The sequence below is a fragment of the Polistes canadensis genome, unplaced genomic scaffold (genome assembly GCF_001313835.1).
Source record: "Polistes canadensis isolate GaletaPanama2010 unplaced genomic scaffold, ASM131383v1 scaffold_2, whole genome shotgun sequence".
Lineage (NCBI taxonomy): Eukaryota > Metazoa > Arthropoda > Insecta > Hymenoptera > Vespidae > Polistes > Polistes canadensis.
In genome coordinates, this window is record NW_014569549.1 from 1,553,973 (window position 1) to 1,574,071 (window position 20,099).

At 31.5% G+C, this 20,099-nt stretch overlaps 1 protein-coding gene across 3 annotated transcripts in view; it reads right to left on the bottom strand.

The window, feature by feature from the left end:
- Positions 1-20,099, bottom strand: part of LOC106785193 — a 237,455-nt gene that overhangs the window by 126,269 nt on the left and 91,087 nt on the right. For 2 of the 3 annotated variants that reach the window (XM_014745445.1, XM_014745437.1), the window contains exon 3: positions 2,080-2,129. The exons of the other annotated variant lie outside the window; for it this stretch is intronic. The gene's annotated coding sequence lies outside the window, so the exon portion shown is untranslated. The remainder of the gene's footprint in view (positions 1-2,079; positions 2,130-20,099) is intronic. 3 annotated transcript variants of the gene reach the window in all.

The window sequence follows — 20,099 nt, forward strand, 5'->3', positions numbered from 1 at the left end:
GGGAAAACATTTATTGTAAGATAGAATGTCTGAATAAAATAAATAAGGGGATAAAAAGAAAGATAAAGAGATTCGTTTCGAATCATGATAAATCGTAGTGAACGATCAAGGATAATCAAAGCTGACGCAATTCGATTGATAGACAGCACTAGAATGATCATACGTTTGGCGAGATTTCAACTACCATAACCTCATTGCTAGTAGTGAAATTGATATGATTTCGACATAACGATCTAGCCTTTGAAGCAGTGAGATATACCTTCCTCACTTATGATTTCAATTCGTCTAATATCATTGTTAAATTCATGATCGAGGTAACAAAGATGCATGATTTTAACAAAATATTATTTTCTAATATTAACAAAAGTTTTATATATATATATTATATTTATTCTATTTTCGCACGTTTTATTCTACCATTGTAAAAATATTGTATTAAAATAAAAAATGAAAAACAAACGACTAAAGAATTTGAATAATTATTGATTAATTGTAATCAATATTAATCTCGTTTGCATACTTTGCTAATCAGACGATTAATACATTATAAATGTTATTGTAGAATCTGTAAATTTGCGGCTATATTATGAATACTAATAATAACGTCAATTTGTCATATTGTTTCCAATTAGAGCATACTATAATCGCATTCTATATCGAACATATTATAATTCGACGTCAATCAAGTATTGAATTTAAAGGTTTTTAAATTTTTAGTCAATCCGATAGGAAAAAAAAATTAAACAAAAATTATTCTACAAAGTATTTATAATTCTAACGTATAGGTATTTCCATTACTCCCGTTTCAATTTATCATCAAATCTATGAAATAATAATATTACAACTTTCGCATCGTAGAATAAATTTGTTCCATATAATACTTTAACCAAGCAAATAGATCGCAATTATTATAATTAGATATTATACTTTTACATACTATATTTTTTCTTCAACTGATATGCCAATGAATCATACTACATAAAGCAAGAAATTATTTCCAATCTCGCGATGTTTGATATCAAAATCACGCACGTACGGTATTACTTAGATCATTACTAACGATAAAACTCATTTCGTTCGCATGACAAACAGCCATAATGCTAATTATCAATGTCATCACGGTAAGTGCACTTGACATTTTTACTAATTTACCAAATGGACCGAGCTGTACGAAATGAAAAACGAAAGGAAAAAGATAAAAAAGAGACTTCGACTTCAAATTAAACATATCGTTAACAAAAAAAAAAAAACATATTTAAAATATCGTATTATCAATCATACGAGACCAATTAAAAAGAAATATAATATGGTTTCCAACATCTGTAATTAAAAATTCTTTGCATGAAAGAAATTTGGCGGATAAAATCGGGATTAAATGTGAAATTAATATTTAAATTACGAATCAAAAGTAGGAATATATTAGAACAATTTATACAATAATTATTTCTTTTAAAGTAACAAAATTGAGATAAAAAAGAACGAAGAGCAAGATCATTTGATGTATCTTAAGTGACTTGATAAAAAAGATAATTAATAATTTTTCTTTCACGCTACTTTCGAATAAACGTTCACGTAAAAAATCTTATTTCGTATTGAACTTTTATGTTCCAGGTCGCAAGTAGAAAAAGAAATTCTGTTAGCGTTAAGAGCATTGGCCACTTCGCTTCAATTTCCAGTGGTTTCTACTTTTCGTTGAGAGCGTGCTTTTGCTCCAAGGAAACGTTTCGAAGAGAAAAAAGAACAAAAGAGATAGAGAGACAACGTACGAACATCCATAACAAGAAGAAGGAGTGATTGAATAGGATAAGAAAACAATCTAACATACCGCAAAGTCAATATCATAGTTAACTGAGCAAATATTGATTTCATTGTCAGAACAAAATGAAAATGAAACTGTTTAGTCTCGTTTGATTGTAAGAAAAAAAAGTGACATATCTATTCAACGATTCTATTGAATGATTCCTTTATTTTATATTTTTATAATACTAACAGTAATGTTCGTGAAAAAAAAATGAATATTTTTATATTAGTCTCGAATAATTTTTATGTACAAAATTAAATCCTTTCTTTAACACTTACCGGACGTTTTGACATATGTTTTATAGATGATTTGCGTTCGACGTGAGTACCTAAAAAAAATCAAATCAAATATCGTTATTTAAATATACACTGTGGAAATAAATTGTTTTTCAGAAATAAAAGTAAACAGAATAATTAACGAATAACAAAAGTGTATGTTTCTGACCAGCTCGTGATCATCACGAACAAAAGTTATCGCGAAGTAAAGAAGCGTGAACTATGGTGCAGTTTAGATAGAACACGAAAGGAAGGAATGAGACGTGAAGATTGGCACACAGCCAGAGCACTGTCACGCTATGGTATTGCGGTTTGAAAAAAAGATTGCATTCGAGAAAGGAGGGTGGTAACAAGGGTAAAAGGAACGATTTGTTTATTATAGCTTGTTAAGTCTCGACTATTCTTGTCATCGATTTGTAGATTATATTTTCAGCTTCTACATTCATGTACATACATATTTCTTGCACGACCGTTGTGCCTTGATCGGTACTATGTTATTTATTTATCGCTAAAATGCCGTTGTAATTTGTGAAATCGATTGTTGTTGCGTTGTTGATTGCTGTTGCTTTGTGAATTGTTGAATGATGCCCCTACAATGGCGCCGCTTGATGAATATGATGTCTGCAGATATGCAGTTTACATTTTCTTTCTTGATGCTGGTTTTGCTGCGTCGTCAGAAATTGATGCGATTTCGAATAGTGTTCTTCGTTATGTTAAGCGAATCGTGTTGTTCGAATGAATGTGAATCGAATAATGATGATGATCGAATGATGATTGTGATATTGCTTCGCGGGTTTTTATAGGAAGAAGATGATTATCATCCCTTCCCTAGATTGATTGTCCAAGAGCAGGAAAATCCACTCCCACAGTCTGTCGATGCAGAAGGTTAACGTTTTTTAGTGGAAACTATACGACGAGAGAAACTTATTTAGGATGAAGGAAATCGTTTCTCTAGATAGGAATGCATGTGTTTACTTAGTAAGTCAACACAACTTGAAATATCTTTCGGCCGAATGTCTCGTTGTATCGACATCTCGAATAATCTCTGGGTTTGTTTGACAGTTTTATAGCCTTCAGGAATGCGCTATGATCTTTCCTCTGCATCTTCGGATACGATTCTCACAGTCCAAAGGATGTCGAAAAATATCCTGCTCGATTCATTCCTTTCGTTACGTTTTTACGTAAACAATATGTATAACGTTATTATATATTATTATTTTGACGATATAAAGATATTCGATCGTATCTTGATAAATTTCAAAAATGTTATATTATTGTTATTGAATATAATTTATTATTCGATAGCTATGCGATATTCTCTCATTTCGAGCAAATTTTCCATGAGAGTCGCATAGATAGAAAAATACTATTTTCGATATTATATATACAGAGAACGAGAGAAAAGTTTGCGAGGTAGAATAGACAAGTGGAATAGGCAAAAGGCGAACGTACCGAGGAGAAAGATTGAATATGAACAGATGTGCAAACACGAAAGATTATCTCTGTTGCCGTGCATTTGCTTGAAAGAGAAAAGAAAGAGGTAGGAGCAGATGCAAGCAGCGGGATAGAAACAACCGTGGACCGTATCTACAGCTGCAAGCTGTCCGTTTCTTGATTTTTTTTTCTTTCGTTCCTGCTTCTTCATCTTCGTTGTAATAACGAAAAGAAACGACTCGTAATTCTGTCTCTAACCCTCTACCTTTTCTATTGAACGACCATTTATTTTTAGAAATTAAATCATAACGCACACGTTATAAATGGAACACTAATTGTTTGATTTATTTTCCTTGCTCGGTATAGAATAAATTTCAAGAAAATATATCGTAATATACGTAAAATAAGTACAAATTATAAAAAAATTACTGTTTAACTAATTTCTACATTATACTTTTTATAACATATAAATATTATAATATATAATTAGTATTAGTAGAATATTCGTAATATTAGAGATAGCCGCAACCAGATGAAATATTGGATTTTTAATCAAATTCTCGAAAACATTTATTAAATGTATAATATCGATTTCCAATAAAAAAAAAACAAAAGAATTATTGACTTCCATATTTTGATAGCAGTATCTTCTACGAAATAACCGTAGTAAATGTTACATCCCCTCTGTAAACCTAGCAACTTTTGTTTGAAATATTTATCTATAAAACCAATAGGATTTGGTCATATTGTTTAAAATGGGGTATCTAGTATACTTTAGATTTTAAAGTATAATAACCAAGATGATATCATCTTATTTAAGTACGCGTCGAATGTTTATTGGGTCACCTAGCTTTTATTACAACATCAGACGAGGCTACAAATGTACATACATTCTTTACTTCGAGTATATGTCAATAGGCATCCATACGTGTGAGTGTTAACGCATGTTCGTATGAAGAGAAATAAAGCGTCAAAAAGCTACAAGCGGATATTTCATTTCAATGACTTTCTCGTTCAACGGAAGATTTTCATTCGTACTCCAGTTGCTTCGTTTATTCATCTCCTATTTGACGTTACTTTATCCACCTAAGAAATCTACTTTGCAGCACGTTAAAAACGACCTCTTAACGTGCTACCGTCTCTGACTCTTTTCTGTTTTTTTTTTTTTTTTTTTTTCAGAAAATCTTTAATATTACTGAGTAATCTTGCAACATTCGCGTATCTTTATTTTTAATTCGCTAGAAAAAGTCTTTGTTGAAACGTTCTTTTGAATTTTTTCAACGACAGAAAAAAATGAAATGTTAATTTTGTGCGAATCGAAAAATAAAGGCAAGAAACAGAGGAAAATTATGAGAAAATATAATATAAATTGTTTTTAATCCTTATGTAAGTCAAGTATTATCCGCTTCTCAAGTAGACATTAATGTTTTTGTTTTGTATAGAATTGACACAATTTTTAAGAAAAAACAAATTTAATTCGAAATTTATCATTTCAATTTTTATAATTTAGGGAAACTGTGTTACATTGATCTTATTTAATAACTTAAATCTTGCCTAAATCGTACTAAAATAAATGGATATACATAAATTAAATATTTAGGGAAAAGAAAATTAAACTTTAATCAAAACATTGTCATGAGATATGCAAAGGTAATATTATTACAGGAAATATCTTGTTACGATTTTACTTCTATAGAACGAAGAACTGATAATAGTTCTCAATATCCACGTTTCAATATGCAAATATCGATAAATTAATAATATATGATAGATAGTATATATCAGTATTGATAATAAAATAAAACATGCAATAACTTAAAAAAGATACTATAAATATAGAACAAATATATAAAAAAAAAAGAAAAACGAATAATGTGTGAAAATTCATAAAAAATAGAATTGCATCGTAGTATATTGAAACATAAAAGAAAGAACAGTTAACTAGAATAATATATCTCGTTCGTTTTTTTACCAATACAAGATATCGCTTTAGATAGTTTGAACACTTCGGTATATTAAGTTTTTTTTTTTTCGATCACTTGGATCGTTCGAAATTCTAGGAAAGCAACCACCATATCAATTTGTAGGAATCTACGAGACAAAATATCTCGTGGTGATTGTCTAAAGGAAGGATAAAGATAGACTGTATTTTGTCTTGCAACGAGGATACGCATCTGTGGCTGTTCAAATAGAGATTTCTCGTCGAGCACGTATCAGGGGGAGGATTTCTAAGGGTCACACGTAGTGTTTCCTCCTCCCCCCTCTCTCTCTCTCTCTCTTTCTCTTTATCTATTTATCTATCTATCTATATTTTTCTCTCTCGCACTAGCTCTCGCTTTCTAGACGTATGCGGCAACACGAGAAAGCCCTACACAACATTCATACTAACCTATACAAATGTTCAAGTTTGATGCACGTACGCTCGTTTACCGGCCTATGGAGACAGCGCTAGTTCTAGCACTGCAGCGAAAGCCCGTGACCCAATAAACGTTTGACGAGCAGATAGCAACGGTAGGTAGTCTAGCATTGCACACGTACTCACGAAACGATCCTTTCTGAAACTTGTTAGTTAGATGCACGTAGATTTCCACGGCAATTGTATCGTTAAATGGATTAACACAGATTTCTTATTAGGATTATAAAATTTTGAATATTAGGGTTACAAAAAAATGAAATAAAATAATCTATCTATTAAGACTGAGTTATTGTTAAATACAATAATCAATTGTAATTAAATTACAATTACTAAAAATGACTATTGTTTTGATTTTATTATCGAGAAGCTTTTATAGTTTCTTTTACATTCTCTTTTCAACCCCCAATATCAAAGATACATAACACGTAGTATTATGGTTCTCAGTATTATCTACATGAAACTATTCTCTGCGAACAAGTTTTCGCATTATCGTTAGAAAACGAGCATATACAGCAATGTGTATTTACTATTCGTTTCGTGAGAGAGCTTTTATACAAGCTTACAAAGCTTGACAAAGAAGATGTTAGTGAAAAAAAATGTAAGAAAATGTAAACATGTAACAAATATGACGGGATTGGGAGGAGGAGATGATAAGAAGCTTTCATTTTTTGTCTCATGACCACTTTCCCCTTTTCCTCGGTTTTGGTTTTGTTTAATATGAAAATATGCGAGATGATACTTCGTGTGTAATAACTTTCAGTATAAAACGTAGATAGATGTTTATAACAACAGCATTTTTATTCTGTTGACAATAACGATGTTACTCGTTCCTAGAAAAGTAACAAATGATTACATAGTATAATTAATACTCGATTGTAAAAAAAAGTAAACGCGATGAATAATTAGAGATTATATGCATGATTAATTAAATGCAACATAGTCGAATATAATAATTTAACACAATATTGTAATTAGCATATCGAATTATTACCCTTTGAAAATAAATTTGAGAAATAGTTTAACAAATTATTACTATTACGTTGAAGATATTAAACCAGTCGATAAATTATTAAACAGAACATTAATGGATCTATTTAATTATGATCGATTTAACAAATTTAAACCGGATATTGAATGAAATGATAAATTAATATTTGGATTGGTCAACAATTCACGCTTAGGAAATGTTAAAGATTTCCGTACCAAGTTAAATGAGTAACCAAATTTGATTACAATATGATGGTTCGTGGATGCAAGTCCGATCACAAGATGCTAAGAGATCCTAGAGTAAACTTCCAATCTGGAACGACAGGTAAGATACTCGACAAGATGTCGAATTTACTCTTGTGGTTAGTGCTTGGTGAATTGCAAGCAAACCGTGAAACGATACATTATCAAGGAATTTACAAACATTTATACGACCTTCTATTATAATATAAGATCAATTTTGAAGTATAATCCATTAAGCCTCATGACTCCTTTGATTAATTGACAAATTTAATAGATGGACCAAAATGAATTTTTACTTTATTAAAAAAGTTTTAAGTAAAAGAGAGACAAGTAAAGTCTTTTCAAGTAAAAGACAAATTCTTTTTGATAGAAAATATTTTATAATACAGGATCGAAAGTTTTCACTAAATTAGCATATTATTAGAGAGTTATTTATAATACTATAAAGTGTGTATTCGATACGAGTTTTAAGAAGAAAAATATGTACGCGTTGAGATCAAATTGTAATTCGATTAGTAATCGTTATTACGAATCTCATTTTGTATGAAAATCAGCAAAAAAGAATAGACCGAGAAACCTCTTTTTTGCAGGGTTAACAACGTAAGTTTCGATAATTCCGAAGCCGTTTATCAGTATTTGCAATTGATTCGTAGCTCGTTCGATTTCACTTTGCACTTCTACCACGTCTATTTCTCTGAATTTTAGTCTTAATTCCTTTATCGAATATGAGTCCATATAAATGACCAAAACAAAAAAATGCAACGTAAGTAGGATTTGTTCGTATTCGAAAAAGAAAGAAACTTCGATTTCAATCCGATTAAAATGAAAATATACAATGTATACATATACAGAGTGTTTACTAGAAAATGTCCACTTAGATTTTATCCTAAAGTCTAAAAATTTTTTTCTATAAACTCCAAGACAGATCAATTTTATTTTTAAAGAAGATAAGTCCTTTCCGTATATTAAGATTCATAATAATTCAAATAGATATTTTTGGTAGAGATGATGTCCTATATACAGGATATATATATAGACATTATCAAGAATTGTTAAGAATACTGTATTCTTACATAATTAAAGTTTCTAATGGAATATCCTAAAAATTTCAATAATGCTTCGAAACAAAGTATTATCGTTTATTTCCTTTCCAAACTTTGAAGAAGTATTAAAATGTATAAAAAGAATTATGAAAATTTTTCTTCGATATATACGTCACTCCGAAAAGGCGTTATTCACGGTACATTAAGCTTCGAAGCATTGGAAGTATGCACTTCTACTTTTTGCTCGTTTTCCGGAAGAAAGAAAGAAAGAAAGAAAGGAAAAAAAAAATGATATGATCTTTATAACCGGTAATCGTTGTTAAAGAGATTGCACTTATTCTTGCCTCGATCGGGTCACAAATTTTCGTTGACTTTCCTACCGAAAAATATCCATATCGGCTTATTTAAAAAATGAAAAAGTAAAAAGTAGCTGTGATAAAAAAAAAAGTGACATTTGGAGATATTAAAATGTAAAGTTACAAATAATCGTGATCAATGATAACACAAGAGGAGTGAGTGATTTATTATCATAATTAAGTTACTTCTAATATTATCAACAATAATAGGTGAACGAAAACATATGTATCGAGAATCAATGCGCTTTTTTAAAATAGAATCTACCAAACCGTTTTTAAATAGAAACAATTGATACCTATTGAAATTCAATAGCATCAAAACTTATGAATAATGGAAAGGGTCTAGCAAGTATTCAATAAATGAAAACCTTTCTTGATTGAAAAAGGGTATCTGGTATTTGTGGAAACAAACTTGTTCGTAAAAATAATTTAAAGATGAAAAAAATTAAAAAAAAAAAAAACAAAGTATATGTATATACATATATTCAATATAATTTTTATTTTATTCACAGGATCAGTGAACCATTTATTTTTTCGTATATACGAAATCTAAAATATATTTTACTTTTGGGCTGACGATTTGTCGATTTTTGAACGTCAGCAAAGTAAATATGGAAAAATGGATTTCCAGCTTGTCAAAAAATACCATACTTTCATCGAATCTGGATTGAACGATGGGATATGATGAATAGGTACACAGATGACAAACGGTGGTAGCAAGTAAAAGAGGATGATTCACTTTTCCCTATTGGTGAGTATATCAACCGAATAGTTTCCAATAAAATGACAATTATTTTTATAATAGCATCGTATAATAATCGAAAGAAAAGCTTTTTGAATTTCGTTTACGAAGAAGTGGGTATGAATTTTTAATCTCTTTTCCCTTATACCGTTTTCACCACTTCACAAAATAATATAACCCTTCACTTTTTCCCCGTTAATCCGAACCAACGAATTTAATGAATAAAGCGAGTACCTACTTTGGATTTTCACGATGGCAGAGATTCGAGTTTACAATTGCCAGACTAATATATGATTAATCCGTTCGTGTCCTCATTCATTAACGACAATATTCAGAATGGATTTTACACAAGGAGTAGCTTTCGAATTACAAATTAGAAACATTCTATAATGATTTTTGCAAAACTTCTTGTCATAAGTGTAGATAATAAGCAAAATAGATTAGTATTTATATTCTCATTATCATTTAGATTCATAATCTAATTAATTCCACTTTTCTAAGTGAAATAAATGAACAACCAGAATAAAAATACTGCTGAAAATAAATATGAATTTAATGGAATAGTCGATGTACAAAAAATCTGCTAAATTAACATACAAATTGATAAATATATCTTGGATAAAAGCATTGCCAAAATAAACATTGATAACGTGCTAGCACATCATATGTCTAAATTAAATGTTTCTTGATGAATATTGAATAACATCGATATTACTTATTACAGATTAAAATGAATTATTTTTTCAATACAAAATTAAATACAATCCGACAGATTAACGATCGTTCTAATGTCTGATAAATTTTCTACAATGACTTGTCCCATCGTTTTCTATAAGAAATAGTTTCATCATTAATCTAAATTAGCGAGAAAACAAAATTATTTAAGATGACTTTTTAAAAGATTAAGTTACACGAGTTACCTTTCGTAAAAAAAAGAAGAAAGAAGATAATGAAAGAAAAAGCGCAAACTAGATTTTCAGCTAAGGGAACTTCAATTTTTACCGCTCGATAAGATTTTTTTTCCCATAGGTATACATCGCCCGTGGCTATCTTTTATCCGATTATCGAGTTATTGCATCGCTATATTTCCCGAAGAAAAGTGGATAGATAGATCCAGGAGGAAGATTGAGAAGAGCTCGGTCTCGTATTACCACGCTTGCATTGTATTTCAAAAGAACCAAATTTTCTTATTTTCTATCATATCCTTTCGTTTTGTTTCTATCTCTTTTCTACAACCAACCGGCTAAGAGACGTCCAATAATCCACTTTATTGGGGCATCATTTGGAAGATAAAATTGAAAATCCCTGTTGGCTGTCGTCGCGTTCTTTTATAGAAAGATATATATATATATCTCTTTCTTTTATACTTATAACGTCATAAATATCACGAACTAATTCGATCCGCCCACTCATTTCTATCGTAGAATAAGGTTCAAGAAAAAGAAGAAGAATAGCACGAACAAACGAGAAAGGTGTTTCATATATCTCAACTGTTAACATAGACACAAAAGTCTTCAATCGTGTAAATGTATATCACGGAAGCTTTAATAATATGAAAATTAGTTCGGAATTGGAGAAATGGTCGGCTGACAAATGTTCGAAGGAAGATTTCGAGATTTAATATACCTTTTCCCTCTTTGTTCCTTATCACGAAAATAATATTAACAAGATAATGAGAATTAAAAGATGGAGAAAGAGGGAGAATCGTTGCTATCCGGTGCATGCAATTAGAAGAACAATACACGATACAGGATGAACATGTAAACTGGCTGAAGCAAAACTCCCAACGCGTAAGAAAGTTGCCAAGTTTCGGATAGTAACGCGTTCTCATCCCTTGCGTACCATTCCTACCTTCTCTTCTCATCCTTTCATGCTACTTTCCGACATCGTCGTCCGTCTTGGAATTATTGTTGAAAAGCGTTAGCGACTTTCTTTTGTCATGGAATGTAAAGAGTATTACGGGGAATTCATTTACACTCACCAAGCGCGATCCTCGAGAGAAGTTCTACCTTCGGTAGAAAAGTTTCAGAAACAGATTCGAGCAGAGGTAGGATTCAACCTCCAGTTTTCCTCTCGTTTAACTGACGCTTTTTTTTTTTCTTTTCTCTACCTTTCTTTTCCCGTCACGTTTTATCTAGGATTCTTCTCGGTAGATCGCGGTTAAACCATAAATAAATGATAATTATTTGTTTACGAATTTAAAATATCTACACTTTTCGTTCCTTGTTTACGTCAATGATGAAAAAGTTAAATAATTTCACCTGCCACGAGAATTATGAATAATTCGTAAATCATGCAAGATTAATTTTTAATATAATCATTTTGAAAAAGAAAATGTGCAACTTTTAACAATCACTTATCCCATGCTAAGAGTTACATTACAGTAATTTACATTTTTTTCACAAAACGTTCAGCGTTCTTGGTCAAAAAGATAAATCTTTTGTAGATGTTTGAAAATCGTGCTAATTAGAGACGCACCGTATAGAGTTTAGTAATGGATATATTGAGAAGTCTTTGTTTGCAAACTGAAATTACGTGCACGCAGCCGACGCAGCCAACGCAGGAGCTCGAACAACGTCGCGCGACGACCCTCGAGCTCATAAATATTCATTTAATCTGATCTGATATGTACAAACGTATTCCGCGCCTCGTGTAATTGTCGGTGAAATTGCAAATCGATATCTAAATGGGCCAGCAGCCCCTTACTACCCTCTCGGCCTTTCTACTATCCTCATCCTATTTTCTAATACTCTCTTACTCTCTCTCTCTCTCTCACTCACTCACTCACTCACTCACTATCTTTCTCTCTCTCTCTCTCATTCCTTTGCTGAACGTCAGACGATATTGTAGTTTACGGGAATAGCCATTGGCGAGAACGTTGTTCCACTTCGCACCGCTTTCTGAAAGCCTCCAGCAGCGAAGAACTTACGTTCCACACTAACTATCCTCGTCGTAAAGCAAGCTTCGACGCTTAAGGGGACAACTTTGGCCACCCTTACACTTTGAACGTACCGTTCTCACTGAAACATCGTATAAATACGAGCGGTCTGTATCTTGTATACAGTGTGTAACTTGCCCACTTACTTTTTCTTTCTTGTTTTGCTTCTTTTTTTTTTTTTTTTATATATATTTTTTATTTGTTTTCTTTCTCGCACGCTGAGCTTACAGTCGCACGTGTACGTAATGTTTGCAAGAGTGTTACTACTGCTTTCCTCTTCAAGGATACTTCGTGTTTATATTTCTAAAACGCGGCTTCCTCGACATTTTTGTAAACCATTTCTAGCGAGAACAGTGTGAACTCCACGTATTTAGGCGTTTCAGCCTGCGGCCCCCTTCATTCTTTTGTGAAATTATTTAGACGGTAGATATTTTTTTTTTTTTCTACAAAAGATATATGGAAAACTACCTTTTGAATAATGATGTTTTGACTTTTGAAATGAATATTATGGGACCACTCGTAACGCTTTTAAAACTTTGTGTTAATGTGAAAATAAAAATTAAACGTAAGTGTATTATTTTTTACCATATTAACATTAATTTTTTAGTATATATACATTTCTGTTCTACAAATATTTAATTATCTATTTTTAATTTTGTTCATTTCCGTTTATGCCTAGTGTTAATTGACGTGATTTTTTATAAAAATATTTACGATATTAAAGTTAATAATCATCTGGTTCGGTATACCAACATCGCGTCATAATATGAACGCACAAATATTTGAAAAGAAATATTCGATCATACTTATTTTCCTAGAAACGATTTTAAGCAGAGAATGTGCTATTCATATTTCAATTCGCACCATATGCCGTTCGTCAAAGCCCATCAATAAATATTCTATAATATATAAAACTTTGAAAAATTCATCCGGCTATTACTAGCATAATATGAAAATGTTGTCGACAGAATCCTTAAAAAGATTAAAATAACACAAGATAACGATGTATATGTATAACTAATATTTGAAATTATTTTACTCGTAGTTTTTATAAGTAATAGCAACGAATATTTATTAGTTCGTTAATTTTTAATTAAAATTTAAAAAGTATTTTCATTTCGGGTATTTCCCACTTTTTAATTTCGTTTATAAAAATTTTAAAGATATACGATCCTAGTGATTGTTAAAAAGTATAAGCTACTTATATGTTATATCGCGTTTCGCAAAACTTTTCAGGATTAAATCGTAGCACTATCATTTCTTTATTCTGAAATTACAAGAATAGAGAACTATGAAAATAGAATAAATTTTCGGAATAGTATGACTATTACGAATAATCGAACTATTGAATATATATATAATCGGAGACTTATAAATAGAAAAATAAAAAAAAAAAAGATAAAAATTTTTAATTTAATTTAATAATTAAAATTAAAATTCTTATTAGAGTAAAGAAATATTAAAATACTGAATGAAATTGAAAATAATTGTTATCGAGTGATAAAGACGATCACCGATTAACAAAGTCATTAATTAACTTCGAGAAAAGCCACAATATCATTATATGCCAACATTTTGTTCGTGTTATTTCCTAAACCAATGTGTAACATATAACGGAAAAGAATTAACATTTACCGCAATGATGTTCCGCTCCGTTTAGGTTCGCTTTAACCGTTGCGTATAGTAAATTGTAACATTATGCAGGATCGTTTCAAAGCCCGCTTGCTGGCTACCGGTTGTATGTATGTATATACCTACGTATATATATACTTATCTACCCAAACCTTTCCAATAAAATTCATATAGAAAATTGCGAATAAAATGTATAATGGTTTTGGCGAATGTTAACAGGGAATGTAACAGAAACCAATCTTTAAAAAATATCAAATCTGATATTCGAAGGATCAATTTTATATAAGAATTATTTAAATTCCTAAAGATATATATTTATGCAGAGATGAATAATGAAACAGTTACTATTATATATCAATGAATCTTTCGGTATGATAGATAAACACGTGTAAGTAGAAAAGGGTTTTGCATCGCTCCATATTTGTATTTTCCATTAGTTCCCACCGAAGATCAGGTATTGCCGTAAGCCTACGGCGTAAACTTCAAAGACAAAAGCAACGTGTTTCGCTTTGATACTTGGTCTAGCACGCGCGGTACGTGACTTTGGGCGATGAACAGTCATGTCATCGCCTCAAAGAGGGGAAGGAAAGATGAAATTGGCTCCCGTCATCCCGTGAAAACGTGGCAGCTCCGAGTCAAGACCGTATAATGAGGCATACCGTGTCCCGCCTCGTTGAATGACGCCCTCCTTTTCCTTAGACAGCTTTCAAGTATTTTCACGGATCGGTAAGGTTCGTTCGTTCCGTTTTCCCTCGTCATCTTCACCGCAAAATAACAAGGTTATTTAAGATCGAATTTGACGTTTTTCTTCTTCCGTTCGACGCAACTTATGTTCATCCGTTGTTAAAATACGTTTCAATGAAAGAAGATAAAGGTCGATATTTTCTATTAATATTTCGATATGTCGATATACTGATTAATATCACATCTAAAATCTGTCTATTGATAATCGTTGGAAGAGTACAGAAATAAAAGAGTCCGTCCGTGACGTCCGATCAATCCGATGTTTCCACCGTCGAAATTACGGTGGAAAAAATTGTTAACGTGGCGGACGAGAGTACGCGTTTCGAAATTACAAAATGGGGTCCGGGCACAGCTTCCGGACATTAACTTTTCAAAGGTTCGATTTAAATTTCCCGCACGTTCGACTTGCGCTAAAATTTAAATCGCGCCATGTGTGTTTCCCCACGAGCTCCTCCCTCGTTTGAATTAAATCGATGCATATATAGGAAGAAGGGTGACCGTAAAATAGTTGCTGATATTAAAAATTTAGACCATCTTCAGCCGTTTTTAACCGTAACGTCATTGTACTAGCTTCGGGTACATTCTTTCCTTCTTTATTTATTCTTTCTTTTTTCTTTTTTTTTTTTCTCTTTCTTTTATTCTTTCTTTTCCTTTTTCGATCTCTTCCTTTCGACTTCGTATTTTCACGTTATACTGTATCGCGAGAAAATCCGTAAAAAGCGAGCCAGAAAAACGAGAACGGAAAAAGTTCTAAAGCGAGGTTAGAGATGAAGCTTGCTCATTGTCGTATCCGCTTGTTATTCGCGCTCGTTATGTTGGAGCCAGCGAAATAAATATAAAACTACGGAGTTTCTTTGTTAAAAGATAGGTTAAAAGACAACCAGTAAAGAGCAATTGTAAGCAATAACTATAACGAAGATAAAAAGCATCAAAGCGAATACGTAAAGAGTTGCATTTAAAATAATATAAGCGTACAAAACGCATTTAATTTGCCAATGTTTCTACTCTAATTAATTTTTAATTAATTTTACCATTGATATTAAATAACGATAACATATTAATAATTTATGTTATTCGGTTACTTTTTAAATTCAATTCAATTAAATTGACTCTAAATTATATACATATATATACAATTCCGTATGCATGCTTATTAATTATTATAATTATTAAACAGAGAGAGAAAGAGAGAGAGAGAGAGAGAGAGAGAGAGAGAGAGAGAGAGAGAGAGAGAGAGAAAGACACAATATTAAAATAAGATTATTAAAAAATTTCGGATTAAATCAGATATTTGATAAAATAATATATTGATTATATTGATAATGTAATCGAGATACTAGTTACGTTATTCTTTTTTTTTTTATTCATAAGTTTAATATGATATTACATAAGAGGCAAACGAAACGATTTATCGTTATAAAAGATCATGATAGGAGTATGAGATTCTCTTCGACTACGCTGGTTAGAAGAAGGTAAAGAAAAATTAGGAGTAGAAAGCGTGCAAACGCTATTAATTTTCCAGGTCAACCTACCGAGACAATGAGCTTTGAATATAGCCGCAGCCGTATCGCGTATAGTAAAAGCTAAAGAGAAAAGCGTGAAATAGAGAGGGAGAAGAAAGAGAAAGAGATTATTTGAAAGTTCTACGTTTATCCACACACCCTAAAGCAAATAATAATGAAATACTCTTTAAGAATTATTATATTATTTTTTTCATAAACAAGGAACTTCAATGCTTTCATATTTTACGTAAATACAAATATTTATAAACGTATTATAAATAACAAACAAGAATTACTTACTGACTTCACGAAAAAATAATAAAGTTAAAAATTTTAAAAATAAATGAGATTCTTATAACTTTTACCTTTTCAATTCCAGAAAGGCAGTTCTTCTCTCATTATTATAACGATTAATAGACCGTACCTATCTGTTACCAATTAGCTTTGGTTAATGGAGTTTCCGCTCTATTTAATTCGCTTTTTCTGTAACTGACCGAAACAGATACTGAATCCCTTCCAAGAGGATTTCTATACGTATATCAATCTCGTCCGATAATGTGTAAAAGAAAAATATTATCGTACAAGTATTACTTTAAAAAGAACAAAAATATTTATTCGTTATATATATATATAAAAAACCATTGGAACATACGCTTTATCGGTTTCATCTATTGAATTTATGTTCTGATAGTCGATTGGTCTTACGTCTCTTCCTATAAAAGGGTTTTAAGTGGAATTTATAAAGGAAGCGTATAGTAAGAGGAAAGAATAAATGGAAAGCGATAAGAGAGAAAGGAAGAAGGTTGAAATGAAAACAAAAAGAGAGAATCAACAAAAAGGAGATCAAATCCCTATTTACGTCAAAACAAATGGCTTTGTTTCATCGTCGACACGGCACAAAATTACCACTCTAATTATCCATTCACCACTCTTATACGTTCAAATTTAATCGCGTAACAATCTCGTTCCGAAAAATCTTTGATCTTCTTGGGAGTCTTACTAACACGAATAAATCAAGAAGAAAAAGTACTTTCGAAGTTGAGATATCCCCTTGCCCCGAATTCAACCATTGAAATACTCGGAAGGATCCTAATACTTTCTAGTAGTTACAAATAATAATGATAGTGTGATAAATGAATTTCAGTGAAATTGATATAATATAGAGATGATATCAAAATTCTATTAGAAGTTAGAAAAAGCAAGGTCAACATAAAGAATAGTCACGACTCTATTCCTCCCTCCCCCCACCCCTCTTTCACTCTTCTTCTTCTTCTTCTTTTCCTCTCTTTAATCGTTAGTACGATACGAAGAAAGGAGGGTACGAACAAGTAATCAACGTCGACGTTTTTGGATCGATAGTACCATCACGAAGATTCTCCGTGCTTTTAGGCCCATTTATCAAGAGGCAGAACGGTGATCAGCGACAGTAATAGTAGTAGAAGAAGGAATAAGGAAAAAGCGATAATACGGGTGGTAAAGGTAAAGGCATGGAAGAGTAGAAAGAAGGAGTTGGTCGAAAGGTCAGACCAAAAGAAAAGTTTGCTTGTTCGAACTTGGTCGGAGACACGCGTAATCGCGTGTACTCGTGCGATTAGCGGCGCGTGTCGCCTCTTTGACCGTACGCTCACGTTAGCGACAAGTGGATATATAGGCGAACGCACGAAAACATGCTGTAACGCCCACGAGATAAGAATCTTAGGATCTTTATAGTAGAGAGTAGTCAGGACTAACGATTACAATTTATCGTTTCGGAAGACAATTTCGACATTACTTCCTTTTAAAATTTCATTCTACTTCGATCAGATTGTATCCACGTTTCCTTTTATTTTCTTTTTCTTTTTCTTTTTCTTTTCTTTTCTTTTATTTATGTGTTTAAATTTTTCAAATAATCCCATGTGGACCGATTTTTCCTTTTCGTAAGATAACTTGTTTTATACTATTTTCGAATAGTTGCATCGATTCTCGCGAGGGAAAGGAAAAGTTTTTTCTGAGATAGATGATTTATTTATAAGAACAAGAACATTTGTATGACAGTAATAATAATAATAATAATAAATAAATTATATAACTCCAAATATATTGATTTATTTCAATGTTATTCCTATTCGTTTAAGGTGAAGAAAACTTATCGTATGTTTATGACTTTATGAAACTAAACTAATAATGATGAAAAAAAAAAAAAAAAATAGTAAGTTCAAGAAAGTTGAGAAAATGCGATAGATAAAAAAATCTGCAGCATAAACTTTCGTCGTTTATACGATGGAAGGAGGCAAAGGACATCGTAGAAAACTTATTCCAGCAGGTAGCGTTTTCGTGAGAGATACATCTAGTACTCTATCGTACGTGGCACCGAATCGAATGATAAGGAGGGTGAATCGAATCGAAACGACTGGAGCACCCGATATCGTTGGTTGGGTTCAAGTCTCCCATCGAAACGACACACTGTGTCCTGTTGCGTGTTGGTGTTACATTTATTGAAAAGTGATAACGGTGATGCGTTCTATCGTTAGGAAAACCAGTAACTTAAATAGAAACTGCACTTTTTCATGCGTCTCTTCGATGGTCAGGGTATTTTTTTTCTCCCCTCAATTTTGTATAAGTTGCTTTAAGAATGTATACGTCGAAAGCAACTAACAGATTTTTTTCTCTCCCTTTTTTTTTTTCTTCTCTTTCTTCAATACCTTCTTTTGCTTCTAACTCGAACGATAGCGAATGAAAAATGAAGAGTCACGGTTTTTCGATTACGGCGAATCGAACGCCTATCTCTTTCTTTCTTTCTCTCTCTCTCTCTTGGCCTGTCTCTCTTCTCTTCATCTTCCTTATCTTTTTTCTCGATCAATCGATATTCATAAAAGTAAAAATGTACGCTTGCCTCCATGAAAAATGGGAAAGGAAAGAGTGGTAAAGAAAATATAGAAGAAGAGGGGTGGAGGTTAGAATAAATGAAAAAAATTAAAAAACGTATTCGACAAATAATCCCATTTCTTCGTTCCTTCCAATACAGGTAATTACTTTCTACTTCAATTTCAACTTTACTAATCAATTTTAATAAACAATTAGTACTGGAAAGAGAAATAAAGAAAATAATAATCAGTGATAATAAAAGAAAGAGTGTTTCATGAATATTATTATTTATTTGAATAGCTAAAGAAAACGTACTGGTGTAAATGATAATTACAAAACCAACACACATCCACTTCCAAACAAAAGATTTCTTTTTAATTTTTCTTCAGAAATGAAAGCTTACCTTTAAATGGAAAATTATTTTCAATCGTTTCTCTAAATATAATCGAATTAAGCATGCTTGAAGTATTACGTAATACTCGTAAAATGGATCATTTACGTAAGCATGTAAACTGTTTCACAATAGAATCGATTAACAATACGAAATCTATTTGCATTCGATTTTTACAATGACTTCGATCAAATAAAACAGTGAAATATATGTTAAAACATTAATTTATCAGTATCAAAAGCATGACTAAAAATTGTATATTTGTTTTCTTATCTAAATATGTATACTATAGCTACACATCTAAAAGAATCAATTGTAAAAATCTCCTTCCAAATATATCAATGAATAGAAAAATATTTTTCTTTCCAATTAAAACGAGACTCAGCTAGTTTAACGATTCCATGTAGAGCAATAATTGATAAATCGATCCGTGGAAATTCTCGAATGGACACAAGCCGATAACGAATATGCAATAGAAATGATTTATATGCTTTCTCGTATCCTGATTCATCTCTCCAGGTGACCTTGATCATAAATCACTACGAAGTTTCATTCAATAAATTGCTTTAATTGTTTGCAATGAAAAAATTAGATTGTGGTTTACGAAAATATTAACTATAATGAAGTATCAACATTTTCCAAAAAAATACTTTGAAGAATTGTTTTTGAAACTTATCCTCCTTTTTAATTAAATCCAGTTACAAATTGTAACAAGCGACGTTCGAAACCCATAAACACCAGAAAGGTCCAA